The 14,382-nt window shown below is 41.4% G+C and overlaps 1 protein-coding gene across 5 annotated transcripts in view; it reads right to left on the bottom strand.

The window, feature by feature from the left end:
• The window catches only part of WDR72 (WD repeat domain 72), a 241,488-nt gene that overhangs the window by 53,523 nt on the left and 173,583 nt on the right, over window positions 1-14,382 (bottom strand). The gene's annotated exons all lie outside the window — the stretch shown is intronic.

The following is a 14,382-nucleotide window of genomic DNA, read 5'->3' on the forward strand; positions in this document are numbered from 1 at the left end:
TGGAGGTTATGTGTGTGCGGGTGCCCAGGGACCATGGTAAACTGGCCAGGCAGGACTGGGCCCAGGTGGGTGTTGCCCAAGACTCCTGTCCTCAATTGCTCCCTGGGGGATAGCCTCCCCTGCCCCTTTTCCAGGGTGGGCCAGGCCAGGCTGCTGGCAGCGCCTGCTGCTATGGTCCAGCCCCTGCTGACTCCCTGACCTCTGCCCCTGCAGGCCCACAGCTCTGCTGCACTGCTGTCCAGCCCCTGGCACCCAGGCCACATGGGGCTCCCAGACAACTGGGGTGAGGGGCTGGCCGCACCCCCATCATCTCCACTGGGGGCCTGTCCAGGGAGGTGCCCAAGGGCCAGCCCCCTGCCACACTGCTGCTACAGCCTGAGCATGCCCGTACTGTGCATGCTGCAGGCAGTGCATCTCATAGGCTGTTTATGCAGGTGGAGGGCTGCCCAGGCCACTACACCCTGCTGTTGCTGATCCTGCTGGTGCCCTGGGTACACATACACTCATGGATTGGGACCCTAAGCTACACCCCTCTCTGCACAGGGGGCAAGCCCGGCCTGCCCTGCAACCTCTGCTGCCACCTGGAGGGATATCTGCTACATGTTCCTGTCTCTGGCTGCCGAGAAGTTTGCTGCCAGGATCAACACCTTCCTCAGCATGTGAGAGGCCTGTGCCCAGCCAGCTGCAGGGAAGCAGGGTGCTCAATAAAGTTCTGACCTGTGTCCTGCCCCTCTGCATGCTTTGCAGGGGGAGGGGAAACCTGGGACCATGGGAGTGCGGGTATGCTGGACAAGGAGGCAGGGGCTGGGAGGGCAGTGGAGACTGGGGCTGGGTGGGCCTGTCCCCCAGTGCAGGACTTACCATGGGCTCAGTGTGGGGCTCTCTGTGCCAGGCGATGTCCAGCTCTACCCAGTGTCTGTGGCCTCTGGTAGGATGGGGGCTGGCACTCGGCCAGGGCCCCCACCCTGGGAGGATCTGGTCCTGCTGGCAGTTCCTTGTAGGCAGCTACAAGGTGGCACCAAGGCTGAGGGAGCCACTGGCCAGGGCTTTCCAGGCTTCCAGTGGGTGGAGCAGCCACAGAGGAGTGCCTCAGGACATCCTCCTCACCCCACAGTGCCACAAGGGTGTGCAGCTCCTTCCAGGTCCAGTTTGTGCCTCTGGGGCTGTGGACAGGTGGGGACACATGGACAGGGCCAGGGCTGGACACAGGGAAAGAGGAGGACATCATGACCCGTGCCAGATGACTGGGCCCTTGCGCAGTTGGCCCTGTGATGCCGGCCTTGGAGGGCTGGGAACAGAACCCCCAACAGGGACACGGCCAAGGAGTTAGAGTCATATGGCTGAACTGCTTCACCATGGTCCATCAAAGAGACAGAGGTGGGGGATAAGCAGCAGTGGGGAGCAGGTGCTGGCCCTGGTGGCACAGCCAACAGGTCCATCAGCCCTGGCAAAATTACAGGTCAGGGCAAGTTTGCTGCACCCCTTTGTAGCACTCACCTGTGGCCAGGCAGCAGCTCTGGAGAGGGTCAGACCTGGTAAGCATAGCCTGTGGGCTGTCCAAGGGGGCACACAGGGCCTGTTGGGGTGCTGCAGCCACAAGGGTGCTGCAGGATCCCTGAAGTATGTGCCCCAAGGCACAAAATGGCTGCAGCTTTTATACCCTGCAGCTAGGGGATGTCAGAGAACAGCCCAGTCCAGCAGCAGGAGAGGGGGCCAGGCAGGAGCCCTGGGACTGGGCTGTAGCTGGCCACCTAGTAGCTGGACAGATCCACCTGGAAAGCTCCCGCATTACTACGCAGTAAGGCATCTACACATATGTTACTGCGCAGTAACTAATTGGCATAAATTTGATACTTGCATCAAATCCTGCAGGTATCAAATTTACACCCAAGTCAGCATAAGTCACCATAGTTACTGCACAGTATGGGTGTGCATGTGTAGATGTGTGCCTGTACTGTGCAGTAATTTAGGTTACTGCACAGTAAATGTGCACATGTAGACACGCCCACAGAATCTGATTGTGTTTGATGAAGAGGAGTGCACCAAGTATGCACTTTCCATATATGTTTTGTATGAATTAGGATTTAAGACAAGATTTTGAAATACTGGCCTCTGTATTTCACCCCAAATTTCGCAAAGGTTAATAACTTGGTTGGAACACAGGCTTTTCAGATGTCTGATTACCTACACCTATGATCTGGTACTTTGATGTCTTAACTATTTAGAATTTCACACATAATAATTTGCATGGACAAAGTTTCAGAAGCAAAATGGATACCTAATGAAGTCTATATGTTATTCTTGAAAATATGTACAAATCAATCCAACTAAGTAACATGCAATAATAATAACCTTATAATCATGAAAGATTAAACACGTTTCTACATAAATTGCTATAAAGATCTGCAGAATTTAATAGAGAATTTTTAATTTTTAAACCAATACATACAGTTTAGTAGAGAATGTTTCCCTTCTATAGGAGCCTATAGAATCCTGTAGGTTGCTTTTTAAAATTCTACAGGAAGATTTTCTTAAATTTTTTCAGCAGTCTTTGCACTTACTTAGCAGTTTACATTCAAGAATTGCAAAACATGTTATGAGCATAAATTATTTGAACTTACAACCCTGTTGGAACGTGGAAAAATATTACTCCACCATTTCTAGAGGGGGAAACTGAGGCACCCAAGCTCATTTTAAATTGTTGTGGAAAGTATTTCCTTTTACCAGTTTTAAAAGAGTTGCCTTTCAGTTTAATTGAATGTCTGCTTGTTCTTGAATTATGAGCAAGGATAAAGAGGAGCCAGTGGCTGATTTACTTTCTCCAAACCATTTATTATTCTGTATACCTCTACCACAGTCACCTCTGTTTGTCTTCTCTTTAAATAAAAGCATCTTTTCAGAATCTCTTTATATGGAAGCCCAATAATTTTCCTCACCCACATCTAGGCCCTCCTCCTTTCTGAATCAGTGTCAACAGAAAGGTTCATCACCCTTTAGAAGGAGGCATACTATCAATGTATATGATGGCACTGTAATGTTTCAGTGTTATTTGCAAACACACTATTCTTATACTTTAATGATCTATTAGCTTCTATGACTGCCACTGCACACTGAGAAGAGCTTTTCACTAAAATGCTCCTCATGACCCATGTTCGATCTCAACACTGTCACAGGGCTGGGGAGAGGAAATTTGGGTCCTTTTTAACCTGGGATTGCCTCAGGGTACTTTTTTTTTTAATATATCTGTGCTGGTTAATGCAGCTTTGGAGATTGCCCGTATTTATGATCAGCTACCCATGGAATGCAAGTGCCTTGCAACAGCATGTGAGTAGCTAGGGCATGGGATATTCCTGGCCATGCTTCCACACCCTCTAGCAAAGACTTTTACACTAGGGTTGCTGCAGGATAGATTACAGACAATTCCCAGGGAATCTCTCCTAAATTTTTCAAGTGCATGCAAGATTCTGAAAGTTCAGTGTTGGGTAAGCACTTATAGAGTGCAGATATTGTAAACAGAGCTCATTGTTAATGTAATGTAATGTTGCTGAGTGCCTTGCCTTAGGGACATGGTTGCCAAACATGAACAGCAAATACAATATGTAACACAAATACTTGAGAAATTATAAAACCTCCTCAGAAACCTGTTTGTTGCCCTGCTTTGTGTACCCAAGGAAAGAATAACCTACACAAAGCAAAGAAAGTTTTGTTGTATCCTGTACATTGGTAAACTGCATGTTAGGATTGTTTCATGTTTTCTATGTCAATAATCCACATCAGTAAAGGGCTGTTTTACACATTACAATTCTAAGCCTGATCTTGAACCACATTCCCGCTTTCTGCCAAACTAAATCATACCTTACTTTTTCCCATGCCTTGTCTATATAATCCCAAAGAATAACATTTCTGTGATGTTTGGTAAAAAATCAGGAAAGAGTTTTAAAGCCATGTGGCCAGATTTTCTGAAGGTTGCTCTCTTTCTTACAGGCATGAAGGTGTAAACCATTCTGGAAGGCAAAACTCTCCTGTTCACAGTAGCTTCACACAAAACTTCTTTTTTTCCTATGTTCTATAATGGTTGTGTGCTACCAAGGGCTTCTCACTCAAAGTGAAAATTTCCATGGTTTGTATCAACTTATAGTCATGAAAAATTGGATGGAGCAGTATAAAGTAACACATGCAGTCTGAAATCTGAGCCATAGTGTTTAAAAGTGTCTCCTGTCATTAACTTTGGAAAAATATTCTTGCTTATTTCTCATTCATTCTGTTTACCAAATGGCTCTGCTAACAAATTCTAAAATCACTTAGTTTTGCTGAGAAGTCTATTTTGCATGCTAAGGGGAAACGATTAATGACAAAATTATGAAGACATACAGCGGAGACAGGGATTCCCTATGGGCTCACTAGAGAAGGAATATAAACAAGAGAAAGTTTGGAAGCTGTGTAAAAAAGGGCACATCTCCTCCGTGAATGAACAAATGGGGAAATTATCTTTTTGTTTACGCAAAAGAATTGCATAGGTTTTTTAGGAATTTTTAATATGTCTAGAATATAAAGGGAAGGGCAGGCAGGGAGCTAGAAGGAACATGGTAGGTAGTGACATGAAGCTGGTCCAGGTGTCAGAATGGAGATTCGAAAAGCAGCAGAAAAATGAAGCACATGGGTCAGGAGAAGTGAGGATTAGGGTGGTGAGATAATGGAGATGCAGAGAAAGTAGGCATGAGCTGGATATTTAGTCACTTTTGCTACAGACTGATAGGATTGAGACACAACCTTCATACTACTGGATCATCTTGCATACAATCAAGGATATCAAAATCAAAGATATCAGTGGTTCATAATCTCACTCTCTGAACACGCTGAGAATAAACAACTACTGTGCATGACATCACTATAGACCCAAGAGCACTAAAACCTTCCCTACCCAAAACCTGGAGATAGGTGTGTAGTACCCACCCTGCTTCTGCTATAGCCTGTGGGACTGTAGCAATTGTGATTCATTGTAGACCCTTTCTATATGGGTCTTGGGCAGTGGATCTGTGTTCTGGACCCACTAGCCATTCGGTATCATACATGCCTAATTCTATACTGCTACAGAGACAATTACCATAGGAAGCATTTATAAAGAACCCTGTCCCTCCTCCTCTCTCTCTTCATGCAAAGCAGCAGCCATCAGTTATATTTCTGGTTCTGCATACTTATGCAGTAAGGAAATGGCAGGTGTTGTCCCGATATATTTTCATTTCATCCAACCATAGCATGCACTAATTTTGTAAAAATGTTGTAAATTAGGTATGTGTACCACTAAAAATCAACCTATGTTTGATAGTACACAAGTATATATTCTGCTAAACCTGTAATATCATATTCTCCAAAGCAATTAACATACATCACATACTCTCTTCTTTCTCCCCCATTATATCATACACTGTTGCAGATGAAAAAAAAATACTTTTTTCCCTACTTAGGTATATTTTATGCAATTTTGGACTAAATTCTACTCCTAGATACAAGCAACTAGCTCCCATTGTGTTTAATTGGACTTGTGTTCATCCATTCATGGACAGATTTTTTTGAGGATTCCTTCACTCATAATATGGTGAGATGCCACTGTATATATTCATTTCTTTTCCTGGAAAAACCTTGTCAACATCCTAATTCTACCCAGGCTTTAATTTCAAGCAGTTCTGTAACTCACATGGTCAACAGTGAATATAAGTGCACCTTTTATGCTCCCACAGAAATGAACACATTCTAATCAGCTTTTTATTTCAGACAGGCATTTTTTTTTTGCATGTATAAGATCCAAAGTTTTTAACAGTTCATTCAAAAAATGTAAAGTTTTAACCCACTATTTAGACCCACATTTATTAATAAAATATTAATTTCTTGCAACCATTCTACACATTTTCCCCCTCAAAAAAGCAACATTTTCTTAACTCATTGTTGATATTTTGTTATTTGCATGATTTTTTTTTCTTTTGGTGTCACTTGATGTGTAATACACAAATGCATAAGGGAGGTCTGTGGGAAAGTATGACGTTTCCCCCAGCTTTTACATATTTTGTGCTGAGTGGTTTCCTAACCTTTACCAGCCCTCATGGTGAAGTCCCTTTTATACTGTATCAGGAGTAAAGCTCATTTGCAGACAGCTGCAATATGATCTTCTCACCCTGCCCTGCCATTGACCTTCAACCTGATCTGAAAGAACCACCTTCTTTCAGAGAAAGTTATTAATTTACCATAATAGCTCTGTTTTGGGCCTCCTCAGCAAAAACAGACAATTGTGCCCAAATGGGATGGTTTTGTGATATTGACTAACATCTTATAGATGAAGACAAAACCACCAAGGTATTTCAGTTAGGACTGACTCAGTCGGGGACCAAAAAAATCCTATTTAAAAGTATGGTTAAAGTGCTGCACTTCAAAAATATATATATTAGAAGTGGATACCTTCTCTACCTTATATATTAGTAAAGCTTGCTCCTTTTTTATTCTCTCCTCTTAACCAAGTGAAACTTGTCCATTGAGAATAAATGGACAGTTTGCTATGTAGCTTGCAAAGGTAAACATTTCAAGAGAAATAAGAATAGAAATAATCAGACTATTGGGTAATAACTGGAAACAAATAAAATGCTTCTGATTAAAACAATTAGTCACAAGCATTACAAGCTGAAATGCAGTCCAGTGTTAAAGAGACAGTTTAGAAGCACATGGTACATTTATCACAGCTCCACAGACAAGTTATTGAGCTGTCTGTGAAAAACAGAGCCAAACAGGAAAGCTTTCAGCAGAAAGCAGTGGTTGAGGTCCTTGATTGATAGAGTTAGATGATGCAAAGCTGTCTGATGGCCTTTCTGCAAAATAAAGTGAAGGAACTCAAGGTCTTTCATGACGATCTCTGACCACAGATGAACAGCTACTTTATTACAGCACAGATTGAGGTTGCACCTTAGTCCATATTCTGCCACTTTTCGATGCACGCGGTTAACTTTACCAACAATCCACTGTGTTTAACATAAGTGTTTGCCATCTTTACAGGATTTCAAAAGGCTACTACAAGGGATAGCAGACTACACTGGTTAAAAGTTTTGCCTTGTTCCCTTTTTAACTGGAGTGACTGAAAATAATATATTCAGGCTTACTACAGGCTTCTTGCTGCCATAACAGAATTTGATTGTTCTGGGATCAGTCCCTTTTGTTTAATATATAACCCACTGGTGAAGAATAGCCAGAAATCTACCTGCTGTGCTGTTGCTTTCAGAAATGATGATATTTACATCTCCAAAATGCGATCTCTCTACTTTCCAAAAGACATTTTAAGTGCAGTCTAGTCACTCAGTGACCTGACACTTCTGTTCAGTCTCAGAAAAAGATCTGCATTAAAAACTAAGAACTGCTTAGGAACATTTACTAGAGGGAGAGCCTGTATTTTAATCTGTGTCCTGGCGTTGGTTAAAAAAAAGGAAACTAAAATTCTCATACCCGAATGCTCCAAATTAGCCATTTAATTTCATAGTCAGCAACCTAAATAGGCAGCCTGATTTGCATGGTGCCCAACACCTACAGGCCCCGTTAACTGAAGTGGAAGCTGTGACTTTGCAATACTTCAGAAAAGCAGACACTAGCTGCCACATTTTTACATATGCTTAAAGATATACATAGTGTTTTCCTAAAGTGCCTAAGCACCTGACTTCCAATGACTGCAATCAGTTTAGACAACTCCCTGCTTTTGAAAACCTCACTAGGCATTCCTAACCTCACTAGGCTTTCCTGCCTTGGGATGTCTAAGGGACTTAGGCACAAAACAGGCTAGTCTCTACAAAAGCTGTCATGTGTTCAATGAGATCCAAGTCAGGAAGGGCTGGGAAAGCAGGGGAGATGTGGGACTACTCATGTTTACCTTGTAAATGGTTTTTTATATTTCATGATATTTTTGTCATCAGAGAACAAACTTTCAGAAACAATGTCTCAGAGATTCAATTAGGGGCTTGATTCTATTTTGTTCTATTTAATTTTATTCTATTCAGATTCTTCCCCACTTCATAATCATATCTGAACACCTTCTAGGAATGCATTAGGTGATCTGACAAACAGCTGTCATGCATTGTTCTCTCATCCTCTTTCCTGAGGGGAAAATTGGTCTGTGCTGTGAGGATATACTAGAGAAGGTAAGGCCAAAGGTATGCCTTGTACCTGGAATGTTTTCATTGATAACTGCTTTCGTGTGCACATTTTCACCAGTATAAATCTTCATCTACAGCAGCGCAAATCAGAGCAACATTAGTAAATGGCAGATTATAGCAAATCATCATAATACTAATATCTTTTTCTCTAAGGAACAGTTGGAGCATGAGGCCAACACTTCAGCTGTGTAAACAACAGATCTAATGAAGGCTATGTCTGCTTATGCTGGAGGACAATCAGGGGGATGGACTCATATTTAGCTTCCTAGCAATTTCCAGTGAGACCAGCAGACTGGAGACGCTTCCTTTTTTTTCTCTCAGTTGCCTTCATTTTGAAGTCTGACTTATTCACTCCTCCACATGCTGTTATCTTCTTCAAAATAATGCGTTTCTTGCCATATGCTTAATTTAATATCCACAGCTGCCTACACTTTATCTTATTTTGAACTTCAATTCCTCAGTGGTCAAAGGACTGCTAAGAGCAATACAGAAATCCACGTGACAGTGGGTGTGTCTACACGTGTAATTAGCAGATAGCAATAAGCTCTGGGGCAGTTCACACCGGAGTTTATTTCTACTGGGCTCAGCGTTTACATGTGCACCTGGGGCTGCAGTGCGTTGAGCTGGGATGGAGCAGCCCCAGGCATCACAGGGGTTCTGGCTGGTGAGCCTGCCAGCCTGGGGCTGCTCCACCCTGGCTCAATGTGCTGTGGAGGGCCTGACTGGGGCACAAGGGTGCTACAGTGCAGGACTAGTCAGCAGGCAACCCCCACATTTTGGCACACTAGTCAGCAGGCAACCCCCAGCCAGCCCCAGTCACTATCTACATGCACATTTTGGCACATGTAACTACTCCTCTGTAGGATAGTACTTGTCCCAGACAATACTATCCTACAGTGGAGTTAGTTAATTTACTATGCCCTAATACAGGTGCATATATAGACAGTGACACTTTGCTACTAATTAGTCAGCTCTGCAGTAAAGCACACATGTAGATGCACCCAGTCTCCCTTGCAGGGCTTATCACCACTTTTCACTAGTACTTTTCAGTACTTTCAAATAAGAACATGTTGCAAATATATTTATTTTTTATCTTAGGGTAGAAACACATAATCAAGCCAAGGTGCCTGGACAGAAAAGTAATTTTGAAAGCAAGGTTAATCAAATAAAGCAGAAATGATGAGACAAAGCAAAGCAGAGAGTAGCAGCAGAGCCAAGGCTTGGAGCTGTAAGCAAGCTATCCTGCTTAGTAATTAGGCTACGTACAGACATTCAAAAAGCTAGAGGTAGAATCAGTCTAAGTTATGCAGTTTTCTGTAAGCAGCGAAGATTAGATCAGTAGTGACCAGAACATGCATTTGTCCTTTGGTGGAAGGGCAACTCTTAGACTGAGTTACACCATTTTTAAATCAGATTGTACGTGCTGAACTTCTGTTCTGTTACTGGTATAGATCAGTTTCTGATCACTTATACTGGTAGAAGTGTAATGTCCATACCTGGCCTAAGTATTTAAAATAAAATACTATTAGCCACTTTAGGACAGAGTTTATGTAATGTGTTGAATTATTTAATTAGTAAAGAGTATGGTTTCTCTCTACCAACTTACAACCTGTCCTATACTCCCTAAGTATACTTGAATTACTTGCACAAAGAATAAGGGCCAAAAGAAAAAAAAAATCCCTAGGGGAATAATTATTTTATTCTACTATTATATGTTGTTTCATTTGATCTATTTTGCATAATTATATATTATGTAGTAGTAGTAGATTATTTACAACTTTTACAACTTTTGCTAAAATAATAAAATCAAATGTTCAATAACATTATATAGAATATAATAGCAGCATTTATAAAATGTATAATTTTTGCTAAAAGCCTAAAATAAGATTATGCATTCTACCAGTTTATGCAAAATTAAACCAGAATATAGTAAATGATGATAGCAGAATAAAGCAAGATCAAATGAAGCACTGGACAATAAAATAAAACAAGGGGATTTGTTATGATTCTATGAATTTAACTTTAATTTTCTTTCAGTTTTCTTTGTGTTTAAACTGGTAGAATGTGTAATATTATTGTATGCTTTTAACAATAACCATAAATTATATAATCTAACTATTATATTACATATAATTTTAATGTTAATTTTACTGTATTGTTTTAGTGAAAATTGTATATAACCTACTACTACCAATCAGTAAAACACATGCAGTAGGCATGTTTCAAATAAGGAAATGAATATATATTTTTTGATCAGGATACAGTGTCACTTTTAAATGATAGACCAGTATGGCTGTATTCTTACAGCTATCAAGAAGAACCTCTTGAAACTCAGTTACCTAATAATTACAATATATCCAATTATGCAATAACATACTTCACTTACAGTTATAAGTGAATCCATTTAAAACAATTCAAATGATTTATTTTGGCTGATGGCATGTGCACTAGAATTGCTGCAGTCCTTTCAAGCAAAAGAAGTTTTTGCAATATCATTCAGATTTTTTCTCATCTGTTTCCTAAAGGATTTCCCCAACCGATCACCATACAAGCTGATGATGTGGAAGAAGCTTTCAGTTGCCAGTGTTAGATATTGGTCCACTGGGACAGAGAACGAAATTAACATTGATCACTATCAGATGAAAGGCAAGCATCTGCCCCCAAAATTTAAGTCTTGAAATGTGTTAAGTTGCAGACTCGTGTTCTATGCCAACATCAGCATGTGCCAACCTGAAACTGTTTTGAGATGCACGCACATTTTTAATACAGCTTTGCACTCTATGTCACACTAACAACACTGTCCTTTTTCATCCAAAAATGAAACTCTGAAAAAAGTGTATTCTTACATATTTTACTGCATTTTCCACTTTATACATCCAGTATATATGCTACATGTTGCATTTATATCTGGTTCATATAAATAAAGATGTTTTAAAAACATGTACTGACTTTATCATGCTATTAAGGTTTTTGAATGAATCTGGTTGTTAAATGGTTGTTCTAGTAACTGGCTTGTCATCTGGAAATGTTCTTAGATTGTTTTTTGACACTATGTCCCCACAGAAAGTTGGGCAGTGTGACATAAAGAGCATGGGTTTGCCTATCACAGTGATTACTTGATGTAATAGTAAGCAAGCTTAAGTGAACTGTGTGTCTTCAATCTTTCCAATCACTTAGGGATGGGCACCAGAGGATACCATCCATCATCCCTGGCCTGAAACATATGGTGCATCAGCAATCTTAGGCTGACCTAAATGATAGCAAAAGCTGCTATGCTGTTCACAATAAGAAATTGTTGTCCACTGAATTACAGGTTTGTGATTAGATTGCTAACACGGCCAACTTGATGTATAAGTGAAGTGTCCAGGAAAGATATTCCCTAGGATCCTTTGAAGATTAATTTATACCCTTGAAATGTGCACCAATCACAAAGTGAAAAAATATGTCAAGATATTTTTCTTGTGAACAAAAAAGTACTGCAGTGGTAACAGCTATTAATTTATTTCTAGCAGCTTTAGCCAACAGAATTCAATAAACAAGATTTCTAATGTTTTCAGTTTTGTTGCAAGATTTTTACTGCTTGACATCTAAAACACAGGACACTACAAACACAATGACAAAGTTCCTTATTAAAGAGCCAATCTGAAAACTGACATATAATATTTCAAACACCTTACAAAGTCCATTACAATGTTTTAGATGCAAAACAAAGTAAGTTCCTCATGCTGCAAAATTATATGTAAACACGTGTTTATCTGTTTAACCCACTAAGTACCGTAAAGTATTTTATTTTCAGAATGGTCTCTAAGACCGAGTACAATTCAGTATATTTGACTGCTACTCCAAAATGTTACAATTTTATTTTTCCATAAAATAAGGCAATGCTGTCTAACTGGTGGGCCATGTGCTGCATGCGTCCTGCAAGGGATTAAGTTGCAGCCTCTAGGGTTCTGCCTAGCTGCCATTCCCCCCACAGCTCTGGCTGTATCCAGTCTCCAGGCTTCTCTCCATCCTCCAGCTTTCACTACTTGCCTTAGCCTCATACCTAGCCCCAGCCCCAGTGGGTGGGTGACTGCAGCAAGGTGTAGCCAGGGGAACTAAGTGTGAGCCTGGGTGTACAGTGCAGCTGTGGGTAGGGGAATAGGGAGGGGCTGTAGTGCAGTGGCATAAAGGTGCATTCTGCAGGCCCAGGGGTGCATGGCTTGCCCTTACGCAACCTGTGGGTGTGCAGCCTCTAGTCGCCCAAAAGTTGGACAGCCCTATTGAAATAAGGTATACTGCTATCATCTTTATTAATTTGTCATCTTATAAGAAATAGCTTTTCCCAGGAAAATTAGGGTTATGCTCTGGATTTCCTAATGATTCCATAAACATTTTACTAAGAAATTCCTACATTTCAGACCAAATTATGCCTACTGATATATGGGTTTGTAACAGAGAAAAGGAATACATGTAGGTAAGGGATACTATGAAGGGATACTAGCTTCTGCTGTGCTAATCATCCTCAAAACATTGTCTGGGCAGGTCATGGACATGGTGAAGGCCCACTCAGATCTTCTACAGAAAGATCAATTTGTATTTGCATGAATTAGTACCTAACACAGTGGTCTTCAACCTTTTTAGGTTTGAGATACTCCTTGTTAGATTGAAAGCACCCCTTGAAAAATGTCAACTCATAGCTTTCACTCTTTTTGACAACAAAAAAGAACAGTAATATCACAACAAGTCAGAAGGTCTTTCGACACTGTGGGCACCTATACACATAGTTTCATAGTTACATAGATGTTAGGGTCGGAAGGAACCTATCAGATCATCGAGTCTGATCCCCTGCCCTGGGCAGGAATGAGTGCTGGGGTCAGATGACCCCAGCCAGGTGTTTGTCCAATCTCCTTTTAAACACCTCCAAGGAAGGGGACAGCACCACCTCCCTTAGAAGTGTATTCCATATCTTGGCAACCCTCACTGTAAAGAATTTTTTTCTGATGTCCAATCTGAATTTGTTCTCTTCCAGTTTGTGGCCATTATTTCTAGTTACACTGACAGGTGCCCTGACAGGTACCTAAACACTGTAACCCTTATTTCTTGCTGGCCCCCACTGATGAGTTTGTAGGCGGCCACAAGATCACCTCTTGGCCTCCTCTTGTGGAGGCTGAAGAGGTTCAGGTCTCCCAGTCAGTCCACATAGGGTTTTTTCTGTAGACCTTTAACCCTCTCCAGACCATCCACATCCCTCCTGAAGTGTGGTGCCCAAAATGGATGCAGTACTCCAGCTGCGGCCTGACCAATGCTGCATAGAGAGGAAGTATCATCTCCCTAGACATGTTTGTGATGCACCTACTTATGCAAGAAAGGGTAAGCTTACCTTTACTTATTACCTCATCGCACTGGTGACTCATGTTCATTTTGAAGTTGACTATGACTCCAAGATCCCTTTCTGCAGCTGTGCTACTTAGAGTGGAACCTCCCAGGCTATAGGAGTGTTGATTCTTTCTCCCCAGGTGCAACACATGACACTTATCCTTGTTAAACTGCATCCTATTCTGTTCGGCTGCTCCAACATTTTGTAATTATGTGACGGAGCAGACTTGATTAACTGAGTCTGCTGGAGTGTGGTAATTACTGCACTTCAGCAAACTCTGGCATCATGTATATCAGCTTCCCCACACTGAAAAATGGTGGCGGAGGGACTTTAAGCTTGAGTGATCAGTTTTAGTTAAACCACCCCTGCTGCCATTTTTCAGCATGGGGACACTGATACATGTGACGCTCTGGGCACTTTAATTATGGCAGTGCTAAGAGCCACTGTAATTAATGCCCCCCGCCCCCTTCCCCCTCCTGGAGCACATCTATAAACACCCTATGTTTTTCTGTTAGAAATCTCTGGGTTTATTTGGTTGGACATCTAACAGTGTTAATATTGTGTGGTGCCCTTAAAAGGATCTCATGACATGCCAGGGTACCAAGGCACCCTGCTTGAGAATCACTGACCTAAAAGCTAGAAAATATGCTTTAGGATGCTTTGTCAGAGGGGTTGTGCTGCAGAAACAGTGGTATAACATCTGTGGGCTGGACAAGAACAAAGCTAAACAAATAGTTTCCCACAAATATTTTTTTAACTTGGCCATGTTATTAGCATATTGCATTCATATTCATACAACTGTATTTTGCAAACAAGACTGTTCATGAAAAGCAGCTGAAT

The sequence above is a fragment of the Alligator sinensis genome, unplaced genomic scaffold (genome assembly GCF_000455745.1).
Source record: "Alligator sinensis unplaced genomic scaffold, ASM45574v1 scaffold250_1, whole genome shotgun sequence".
Lineage (NCBI taxonomy): Eukaryota > Metazoa > Chordata > Crocodylia > Alligatoridae > Alligator > Alligator sinensis.